General features: G+C 37.9%; 1 protein-coding gene across 2 annotated transcripts in view; it reads right to left on the bottom strand.

Annotated features, from left to right (window-relative positions):
- The window catches only part of Hmgcl (hydroxymethylglutaryl-CoA lyase), a 145,900-nt gene that overhangs the window by 15,887 nt on the left and 117,586 nt on the right, over nt 1–12,427 (bottom strand). The gene's annotated exons all lie outside the window — the stretch shown is intronic.

Raw genomic sequence — 12,427 nt, 5'->3', positions numbered from 1 at the left:
GATCCCTCCTGCTACTAGAAAAAAACTTGTAATCAGGCAGAGAGCAGAGATGCAATCCACTTTCCCAAGCAAACCAACAATACAAAGTTTTCAAAGTCCTTGAAAGTTTATTTTTCACTTGGTTAGAATATGGACAAGGTAGTTAGCCCTACGCCACGGTGTATCCTATGTCCTGCAGTGTTGAGTTCTCAAGGCTTTGTGGGATGAAAAACCCCAGGATAAACTGGGGAAAAAACTACTGTCCATGCCCAAGACCGGCTAACTTGGCTATGGCTGATGAAGATCCTTGAGCTCCTCACGTCTCCGATTTCCAAAGTCCATGTCGTCTATCTTACATTATTATGAAATCATCCAGTGAATTTTGTAATGTTTCATTAATCATAAGATCATAGAGCAGTATCATTTATTTTACTTTATGCTTTTGTGTTGTTTTGTAACATAATAGAATCACAAATGAAATATAAATCTCCTAAGAGCTTTTTATTCCCAAAGAAAGAAGGCAGACTCCTTATTAATTTTTGGAGATTGGTCTCCAATCTTCAGTCATCACTGATAGTGAGATTGGGACTATCAATGAATCAGGGCTTTCAGGAAAGGGACTGTGAAAGCGGCAGTCAAGTGTGGTCCTAAATCCTTATAGATGGTCTAAATTATGTCTGAAATAGTGCAATTCTATGGTTGATTAATCTTTCAGAAACTCTTTTAATGAGTATTTACTAAAATTAAAGTTTTTGCTCTCTTAAGGTTTCTGAGGAGAACCAACCAGTTCGAAACAGCCATCAGGTCAAAACTGTTTTAATGAGTATTTACTAAAATGAAAGTTTTTGCTCTCTTAAGGTTTCTGCCTGGTCTCTGAGGAGAAACAACCATCAGGCCAGTGAAACCTTCGCAAAATGGACTAATAAAAAGCAAATATATAGACACTTGGGCAGTGTTCATGTTTTCTAAGTAATCTCCTAAGAGCAACTCGTGAATGCCGGTGAGTGTATTCCTATAAGCTCTCAGGTCAACTTATTTTTACGAAACTTTCATAGTTTCTACATTTGGCTTTGAAATAATGCTCTATCTAACATCCACTTTACTTATATACGCTAACCACTTGGACAGCCAGCCTGGCTGGCCAAGTGGTTAGAGTGTTCGCTCTCCAGTCAAGAGGCTGCAGGTTTGAATCCTGCCGTAGGCATGGATATTTGCGATTGTCTGTGGAAATACTAGTGGTGGTCGGCGGTAGATGCCGTTGGTGTAGTTGCAGTCAGTTGGTGGATTGTGAGTGGTGGAAGCTGAGTTGTAGAGTAGATGCCCTCCCTCGATGAGTCTTTGGACTTCCTGGAGGTGACAAATAATAATAATAATAATAATATATGTTTTAATGAGTTTCCAGGAAGGATGGGAGGACTGCTTGCCTGTGCCAAAAACTGAATAACTCAAGAACTAGCCAAAGAAAGGCCTTCAAAAAAGGTCCTTTTTCACCTACATAAGGTGACTAGAAACAAAAACCTATAATGGCCTTTTTTTCAGGTGGTCTAGAGCTATTGAAGCAAACATCATTTCCATGAGGCTACAAAGGTACCCAGTAAAAGGAATAAAATCCATTGCACACAGGACTTGGAACCAATTCTCTTTTCCACTTAGGATCAATTTATGACATTTCACAAAACTGATGTGCAAGTATCTACTTCTAAAAATCTCATAATCATGATTTACTTATGTTCATTATTTATAGTATTATATATACTGAGTGTAAATTTCATAAATAGAAATTTTTTTTATATAACAAAGTAAAAAATATATATATCTCATGTTTACTAATGCAGTAGTATGCTTAGTATTACCACAACTGCCATGTGATTATGCAGTGTCGATAGAATAACAGACTTAAATGTATTTAGAGTCAACTTGCTTATGACAATCTTTAAGGAATGACAGAAATAGTGTTTTCTGTGAGTGTGTGTGTATTAGTTTATGTTGTTTGTAGTAGTATTCCTATGCTATACACTATTCTATATACATTCACTGTAGTAATGGCAGCCATGTTGTCACTGTTTTGCTTTGAATCTCAAATAACAGACATGCATGTTACTTGTGAGTCTTCAGAACAGCTGTTGTTAAGGAACAAGAATGCAGGCAAGCAAGGAAAAGGAGAGCTGGAACAGAATCAAAAACTACAGAGATCTGTGATCTCAGAAAAGTTCGTACATGTATACTCTCCAATGAGGACCTGTGAAGTTAATACTGAAGGACAATATTATTATTACAAGCTATTCCATGGAGTCCTTAGACTCATCAAGGGATGCCCTAAACGTCATGATCTCAAAAGTTCCTACATGCATCTTTATATGCTCTCCAACAAGGACATTAAATTCATGCTAAAGGACAGTATTACTATTACAGGATACTCCATGGAGTCCTTAAGCTCATCAAGGGATGCCTTAAATAGTATGCTAAGCACGATTCAATATTTGCGCAGTATGATAGATACTGCGCAAATGATTTGAACTTATTCACAGTCATGGCACCCACAACAGACTCCAGCAATCAATTCAACTCAGTCACCACTCTTCAACCAAAAAATCTAGTAATTACACCCTTGCTAACTACATTCTTGCTCAGTTTCCAAGAATGGCCCCTAGTTCTCCCACCAGCAGACCTGTTTTGGTAAAATTTCCTCTGCATTAATCTTTTAAAAACTCCTCAGTAATTTGTATGTTTCAATCACATTATCCCTTTTCTGCCTATCAACCAATTTCTGTAACCCACAAATCTTCAACCTGTTCTCATAAGGTTCATTCCAAAGACCTGCTACCATCTTGGTCACTTGCCTCTGGATCCTTTCCACCGCTTCCTCATTGCCAAGAAACCCAGGTGACCAAATCTGCACACGGTAGTCAAGATGGGGTCTTATCAAGGCTTGATAAAGAGGAATAATAACCTAATTGTTTCTGCTCATCCACTTTCGCAATGTGCCCTCTAAACTTTAACTTACCATCCACTAACACTCCAAAATCTCTGGCTTCGTCAATTTCCTGGAGTACAGCTCCATCAATGTGGTATATAGCTGGTAATCTTTTCACCCCAATGCCAGTCTATCCAAATCATCCTGCAACATTTTAACAACTGTATTAACTATTGTTCTACCCAATTTTGCATCATGAGCAAACAACTGAACAGTTCCCCTTCAGATCGTTTACTATATCATCAATGTACAAATTACATAGTAGGGGCCCAATAACAAATCCCTATAGCATGCCACAAGCCTTCTTCTGGACTCTACTCTTGAATAAACTACTCTCTAATATCCCTCCCTCAGCTACCCTCTAATAAACCTCACCAACCCTATATCCATCCCCATGTGCTGCAGTTTATTGATTAGAATTCCATGTGGTATCCTGTCAAGGATTTTTGCAGAGTCCAGCAGTATCACTGTAAACCCATTACCTTTATCCAACTCAGCTATCACTGTATTATAAAACATAAGCAAGCCACTGATGCACGACCTACCTTTCACAAAACCATGTTGCCTCCCCCCCCCCATACAATATCCCATTTCTGTCTATCCATCCCTATATTTTGCTCTTGATCAACTTCTCCAGCACCTTGACAACAACAACTCCTTATATGCTGATTGGGCAGCAATCGGCAACATCAGTCTTGGAGCCTACTTCATGCAATGAAACTATTTTCCCTTCCTTATGGGACTAACCCAGAACTAAGACTTAGATTAAACAATGTGGCCAAGGCTCCGACAACTCCCTAGCACTTTCATGTAAAACTCGAGCTGGTATACCATCTAATCCCATGGCTGTATTCACATTAACGTTATGTAATATGCTATGCACCTCCATTTCATTTACCTTGGTTCCATTAAAAGCCTTTGCCTCTCTCGTTACTCCACCTGGATGATATAATAAGTTTACAAAGTGTTCACTTAGTAATTCTACTATTACGACTGATTAAGTTACCACCCTACCATTGGCATTCATTAAAATCATTCTAAGCCTCCATAGCTCAGTTGGTATAGACGAAGCCCTTTGGTTAAAAAGACCTGGGTTCGATTCCCATCCATGATGTGAAGCAGTGGCGCACTCAGGATTTAATCTTGGTGGGGTAAGTATACGATTTGAGAATACACACTATGACTGATCATCTGCAGTGATCGCCAATACATGATATCAGTGATCTCCTCTAGCCCAGCTCGGGCAAACGAAGCAATACTTCTTTCGCCTCGCGTTCAACAGTGGCCGTGATTCCCGAGAGCTATAGAGTATTCCCATCTTATGTGACTGCTAATTCATAAGTAGTATAGAAATAGAAGACACAACACAATATAAATTTAAAAAAATAATTTTAATGAGGAAAAGATTTTTTAAAAATTTTCTAGTTTTTTTCCCTTTTTTTTGGGGGGGGGGGGCTCGTTGGCCCCCTCCAGAGTGCGCCACTGATATGAAGAACCTTTATCTGGTCTCTTTTGACGAAAGGTAAGTTAACTGGTCTCTGGAGGCAGGAGTTTTCTTCACCTGGAAACTCAGGTTTTTTGTCCCCCAGAATAAGCAAACCGGCTCCCCATAAACACACATGGATTACCATCAGGAATACTTAACGGTCCCTGCCAGCCATAGGCCCGATTCATCAGCTATGCTGGTCCCGAGACTGGATAAAATAAGTCATCATACGAAATAAATAAATAAAAACTATTCTGCCATAAACATTCTTCCTTTTACTTGCAGCATATCAAAAGAACTGTTTGGGATTATCTTTGGCTTGCACTGCTAATTTCCCTTCATACTTTGCTTTTGCCTTTTTTTACCACACTGGTTACCCTTCTGGCATTTGCCTTGTACTGCCCAAGTGCCTGCTGGCCACCTTTCTCCTTGAATTCCCTCCATATTTTTTTCATTTTTTGTAGCTCCAGTTTAATGATGATATTCATCCATTTAATTCCCACCTGATTTACTCTCCTGACTCTAGGTATGCAATCTGCCATTACTTCCCTCAAATATTCCTTTATCACTTCCTTTGCACTATCCAGCCCTTGCAGTTTCACATGCCATGGCACTGATCCAAGCAATTTCCTAAGCTTGTCATACTACTAGTCCTGTAATTCCACATATACCTCTCCTTACCTCTTACTGAAAATTCCACACATGTAGCCAACTCCAAGGTCAAGACCATATGATCACTCTCACCAATTGATGGCAATGGGATCAATATTGGTTATAGACAAATTCTCAGATGTAATTACTAGATCTGGCACTCTCAAATCCCTAGTATATTTCATCAGATGCTATGCTATCTCAGGTAATTATTCCTTAGTAATCAGATAAATTCCATTTCCTTCTTCCCACGTGTCCTTTCCTCCTTTCCAATATAATGAGGCTTTTGATTCTGTAGATCATAGATGGCCAACAGCAGGCCCGAGGGCCACATGCAGCACGTAACGTGATTTTGTGCAGCCCGGCAGAATAAAAACTATATTAAATTATATGTATTATCAATTTAGCTATTAGATTTTCTGATTGATATACTAGTTATATTCATTATTTCTGATGACGGAAACAATTTTATATTCTCAACACAGAATCACAATTGCTTTAAAAAGATTACTCAATGTATAAAATCTACTGTTTCTCTGTGCGAGGTGTAGTAGTGGGAGTGGTAGATTTCTATGTGCTCCAGAGTAACTCATCATTGAAAGTCACTTGCTCTGCTCACAGTTTCAGAGACTTAGTTTCACAGTTAACAGTGTTATTGTTGCAGTTTGTGTCCCCTGGTCAGTTACTTCAGCCTTTGTGTACTATGAGTAAGAAACGTAAGATCTGTGAAGAAAACAGGTCATTTCAGGAGAAATGGAGAAATTAATTTCTGTTTATAAACAATAACGACAACAAACCACAGTGCCTTGTGTGTTTGCAAGTATTGTCTGTGCACAAGGAATATAACATCAAACACCACTACATACAGCACCATGCCGCTAAATACCAAGAATATGTTGGACAAGTACATACTAAAATTGTACATAATTTGAAGAGAAAGGTTAGTGCTCAGAAATATATTTTTACTAAACCAACATCGATACAAGAAATCTCACTCTTGGCATCGTCTGTTGTAAGTGCAGAGATAGCAAAAGCAAAAAAAAAAAAAAAAATCATTATCTGATGGTGAATTTGTAAAACACTGTTCTGTGAAAATGGCAAATGCATTTGGGGAAGATAAAATTGCCAATGAGTTTGAAAGCATCCCACTATCAAAACAAACTGTAACAAAAAGAGTCGAGGAAATAGGTTCTCACATATTAAAAAAATTAAAGTGTTATTACAGATTCAGTTTATTTCTCATTTATGAGAAGTAAGCTTACATTAATGATGCAGTTATGAAGGTTGTAAATGGCACTGTGACATCACAATTGGCTCTGGATGAATCAAGTGATATAACAGATACAGCTCAACTTCTAATTTTCATTCGAACTGTTTCTGAAGACTTTGTTATTAATGAAGAGCTACAAGCATTAGAGTCATTGCATAACACCCAAAAGTCAAGACATTTATGATGCAGTTATGAAGGTTGTACATGATACTGTGACATCACAATCACACCTACTGTGACAGATGGTGCCAAATCAATGTGTGGTACTCAAACAGGCTTAGTTTGCTTACTAAGGAAGGCTGGAATCTGTATTGCACTGCATTTATACATCAGGAGGCTCTGTGTGGTAAAATTCTGGAGATAGAGGATGTTATGAAAACTGTAATGAAGTGTGTGAATCTAATTAAGGGCCGAAATCGGGCCTTGACACACCACACGTTTCTTTCTTTTCTAATAGCAATGGAGGCAGAATATGACGATTTGGTGTTGTAGACAGAAGTACATTGGCTAAGCAGAGGGAACTTCTTGAAATGGTTTTTTTGCTCTGAGAAAGGAAATAAAACAGTTTTTAGAGGAACACGAGAAGACAAAGAACTAAGTGATCCTCATTTTAACAGCTTACTCACCTTTCTAACAGACATCACACACCACATGAATGAACTCAAAGTGAAGTTATAGGAATGTAACCAAACGACCTCAGATTTAGTTGGACACCAAGATGGGTTCATAAGTCAACTGAAGGTTTATAAATTCACCCTAGTCAGAGGAAACTTGGTACATTTCCCTTCCTGCAAAGAGTTGATGGAGGAGAACCATGACAATGACTTCAAGTTTTCTGTGCAAATGTTAGACAAACTTTTGGAGCAATTCAATAAGCAATTTTCTGACTTCAGTGACATGCAGCCAAAATTGACATTATTTAACAACACAATAAAATGCGACATTTCAGAGCAGCATGATACTATTCAATTGGAGTTGTGTGACCTTCAAAGTGAACCCTTATTTCCAATCAAGGGTGGAGATAGGCAATGACTTTTGGAAACTGGTACCAAGGGAAAAATATCCTGCATTGAGTGATTTCAGTTTGAGAATTGCATCACTGTTTGGAAGCACATACATATGTGAATGCACTTTCTCAACTATGAAGGGTGGTTAAATTGTCACAAAGAAGTCGACTGACTGATGACCATCTTCAGGATTTGTTACGAATATCGTCATTGTTGAAAATCGACTTTGATGAACTTGTTGTGACACATGAACACCCACAGTGTTCTCATTAAGTTGTGTTACATGTAAAAAAACCCAGAAATATATAATTAAATTTAATTTAACAACTTATATTTAAATCAATCAAGTATTTTATATTGTTCTCCCAGTAGTAAAATGATTTAACAAATATAGTAATTCAAAAATGCAGAGTTTATTTTTAAGTTCTGTCTAAAAGTGTGCTGCCCATGATGCCACCACCGATCATATATTGGCCCTCATATAGAATGAAGTTAGCCACGCCTGCTGTAGATCATGTGAAACTGTGGAATGTGTTAAGAACACATTCCACGATTTCACATAGTACCAAAGTATTTCATTATCCTTCTGAGGAATCTTTATTATAAACAAGAAGCTACTGTCTGAACAGATCTTGGAGAAACTGAGTATTTCACAATAGGTAAAGGGGTGCGACAAGGATGTATTTTATTTCCGTACCTGTTTAACTTGTACAGCGAATATATTTTAAGAATGGCAGGGCTAGAGGAGTCTTCAGTTGGAATTAAAATTGGCAGAAGAAATATTAATAATTTGAGATATGCAGATCATACCACCTTGCTAGCAGAATGTAAAGAAGATTTGGAGGAACTTATAAAGTTAAAGAAGAAAGTGCTAAATATGACTTTAAACTTAACCTCAAAAATGAAAAAGTTATGACAACATGTGAACTTAATGATTTTGAAGTAGATGGGGAGAAAATGGAAGCAGTTAACAATTTTGCTCCTAGGATTCCAAATTGATAAAGATTGGTATTCTACTGAAGAAGTTAGAAGATTATTATTCAGAAAGAAAACAATGACAAATTTAAGCAAGATCTTTAAAGATATTAGCCTCGCAACAAAAATCAGAATCGTAAAAGCAATGGTATTCCCTGTGGTACTTTATGGATGTGAAAGTTGGACCCTGAGAAAGAGTAAAAGAAGGAAGATAGCTGCATTTGAATTATGGGTTTGGAGACATTTACTAAGAATACCATGGACTGCAAAGCAAACCAATAAATCAGTGATAGACAGAATAAAGCCAGATTGCTCCCTCAAATCTATGATCGTCAAGCAAAAATTATCATGCTTCGGACATATTATGCAAGCAAATGACAGTCTGGAGAAGATGATGCTTGCTAAAATTGATGGAAGCAGGAGAAGAGGAAGAATTAAATGGGTGGATGGAGTTAAAGAAGCAATTGGAAAGTGCCTGGAAATTCTGAAAGATATGACTAGGGACAGATCTGAATGGAGAGTGTATGTTCAGAGAATCACCAGGAGTCAAATGACTCGATGGAACATAACACACACACACACACACACACACACACACACACACACACACACACACACTATGACATGCTTAGGAAAAAGCTTAAATCTGTACCATGGCATAAACCACTACAGAATAAGGATGTTGTAGTGCACGGGATATATTTAAGGGTCATCTAGAGGAAGCAGTATTAAATTGCGTGCCTAAGATAAGGAGGGTTAATCGGGTAGGAGTTAGATGGTTGAGTAATATCATTAAACATGAACTGCAGAAGAAGAAAATGATGTTGAGGCTATATAAAGAGAAAGGTGACCAGCATGGCAAGGAGGACAAAATTAGATTGTGATAATCTAGCCAAGCAGCCCAAAGGAAATCCCAAAGAGTTCTTTCATTATGTGGCAAGTAAGAGGAAGAATGACTATGGAAGATTAACCTTAATGAGTGATGATGGTCACTAGAAGACAGAAGCAGATAAAATAGTTGAGTTGCTGAGTGACCACTTTGCAAGGTTATATCATCCTAGTGTTACTGTTTTAACCTAAGTGACAGACACTAATGTGGGAACAGAGGTGGATGAAATCCAGTGAAACATAAACCAGTTAATAAACATCTTATTTTTTGATAATTTAGTTAGTTTGGTGTTGTAATACCATTAAAATAAGTTATGGAAAACTGAGAATATTTGGCAAAAAAATTATGGCATTTATAAATAATTACAAATGAACATTAAAAAAAAAAATAGCTTATTCTTCAGTAATTTACTCCTATTTCTTTTTTGTTTTATTTTGATTTCTGTTTGATATTTTAACGTATCACATAATAATGACATATGTTACTACATATAAAACAAGAATTTTTTTTCTACTAGGAGGGGAGTAAGAGGAGGATAGTGTTCTCAAATTTAGTGAAAGCAACAAAAGAAAAACTAAATTAGATATTCTGTATTTTAAAGGGGGAGGATAGATTATTATTATATGGATATCTCTCCATGGAGAGAGCCCCATCATGGGAGAACTATTATTCAATACCTATCATACTTCTCCTTAAACTCATTCACTGACAAAACACTCATATCCACGTCTAGCAACCTATTCTAGCCATTCACCATCCACCAAGAAAAAAAATCTAGTCTTAGCACTCCTGCTAACTACACTTTTATAAAATTTTCAGGGGTGGTCTCTTGTTCCTCTCCCTTCCTGCCATGTATTGAAATATGTTCTGTGTTAATCCTATAAAACCCTTTTAATAACATATGTTTCTATTATGTCCCTTCTTTTTTTGCCTATCCAACTAATTTTTGAAGCCTACAGAGCTTCAAATCTATCTTCGAACTGCTATAATTTGTGGTTAGGTGCTGGAAGACATTATGTTGGAGGTTTAGTGGAGTATAAATAGCACTAGGAAAGGATTAAAAATTATTTAAATTCTTCCAGCATTTTGTCTCAGTCAAAGACATATCTTCAGAGAACACAAACCAACACAAGCAATGCACACACCAAGGCAACACAAAACTAAATGAAACACGTGGACGCAAGAATAAAGTCCCAACTTGGTGGGGTGCCTCAGTGGCATTAGGAAGACTAGGTTGTAAACCTGGATCTCGAAAGATTAACGTTGCCCATATTTTGCAAACTTTCTTGCATTCATATTTATTTAATATAGGAAAAATTCTGAAGGCAGATGCTGAAAACAGTCTGTCATTTCTTTTTTTTTAATTTTTATTCTTTTTATTTATTTATTTTTATTATTATTATGTGACACCTCTAGGGAGTCTACTCATCGAGGGAGGGCACCTACTCTACAGTCTCTATTTCCATCACTCAATCCACAAACTACAACGAACTGAAACTACTATCATCCTATACACCAACACCATCTACAGCCCATCACCACTAGTATTTTCACAGACAATCACAAACATCCACATCCATGGCAGGATTCGAACCTGCAGCCTTCTGGCTGGAGAGCAGATATGCTAACCACCCGGCCAACCAGGTTGGCTGTAATGGAGCATGGAGAATTTACTGTAATGGAGCACAGTGGATTATCTACCTGTCTGTTCACAGTATGCCAACTTGCAGGAACAGGGAATCCTGTATATACACCATGAACTGAGAGAAAAAGAAACTGGTCCTTGGAATCTGCAGCTCAGAAATCAACCTAATTTAAATAAAAACAGTTGCAAGAAATGTGCCTAAATATGGTAAACATTAATCCTTCGAGATCCCAATTTACAACCTAGGTCCCCCTGCAGACGGCTACAAAGGGCACCCCATCAAGCACACACACACACACAAGGGCAACAGCTTTGTGTTGCCCTTGTGTGTGTGTTACAAATGTTAGCCTGCACTCCTTGAAGATGTCTCTGTGACTGGAAAATTTTAAGTGATTAATCCTTTACTAGTGCTGTTTATACTCCACTAAACCTCTAACATGACCTGAAACGATCTTCATCACTCACTTCTGGATCTATGCCTCCTCATGGAATCAAGCGATCGGATCTGCATACAGCAGTCCAGATGTGGCATTATTAAAGCTTCATAAAGGAAAATAATGACCTCCCTAACCCAGCTTATCAGTGTGTTCAACAACTGCATAATTTGATGTTCTGTTCTGGCCAACTTTGCAATATGCCCTCTAAACTGCAATTGCTTCCAAACAATGTTACTTCTAATTTTTGCCAGCCCAGGTGTGAACAAGTTTCCAATCTGAGATTCAATGTGTGTCTAGCCTCTCCTCATAATAGCAAGTCTAAAGTCCTAAAACTCTTAATTTGACATTCCTAAAATTTGTGACATCATCTTTCTTAAAATATGGTGTCACATTTAAACTTAATTCATTTAAAGTTGACTAGCTTCTGTCAAGTTGAGATGAATTTGCAGCTCATCTCCGCTTTAACTTCAACAGTGACATTTTGAAGTAATCACTAATGTAATAATACGATGCAGTGGCACTGGTTACTGCTATTGAGGAAGCTGCGGAAGACGTTGGCTTGAAGATAAACACTGAGAAGACGAAGTACCTTTTCATGAGTTGCTATGCTGCTTAAAATCTAGAGGAAGCTGCTCGGTTTGAGAGGGTGAGGGTGACGGAATTTAGGTACCTGGGGTCTATTGTGACTGAAAACAAAGTCGAAGCTGATGTCCAGAGTCGGGTGAATGCAGTGAATATGGCCTACTACCAAGTGCGTCCCCTTTTCGTCTCATGTTTACCGTCTTGGACTACAAAGGTGGGACTATACAAGACTTTGATCAGACCTGTTCTGATCAAAGTCTTGTTCCGAAGCATGGACTCTCACGGTGAGGCAAGCCGATCACCTGAGAGTATTCGAGAATAAGATGCTACGACGTATCTCTGGAGGGGTCATGGCAGATGGAGTTTGGAGGAGGCGGTCTAACGCTGCCATACATGCTTTGTACAACTCGGCAGATGTCTTGGCGGAGCTGTGAGCCCGGCGTCTTCAGTGGTAAAGTCAAAGTCAAGTAATAATACTCATATCAATGTTGTATCTTTTTTTTTTTTCATCTAGCTACAACTTGTAAAATTG

The sequence above is a fragment of the Typopeltis vanoorti genome, chromosome 5 (genome assembly GCF_054136105.1).
Source record: "Typopeltis vanoorti isolate ZY-2024b chromosome 5, IOZ_Tvanoo_1.0, whole genome shotgun sequence".
NCBI lineage: Eukaryota > Metazoa > Arthropoda > Arachnida > Uropygi > Thelyphonidae > Typopeltis > Typopeltis vanoorti.
This window is presented reverse-complemented; position numbering and strand designations above follow the sequence as displayed.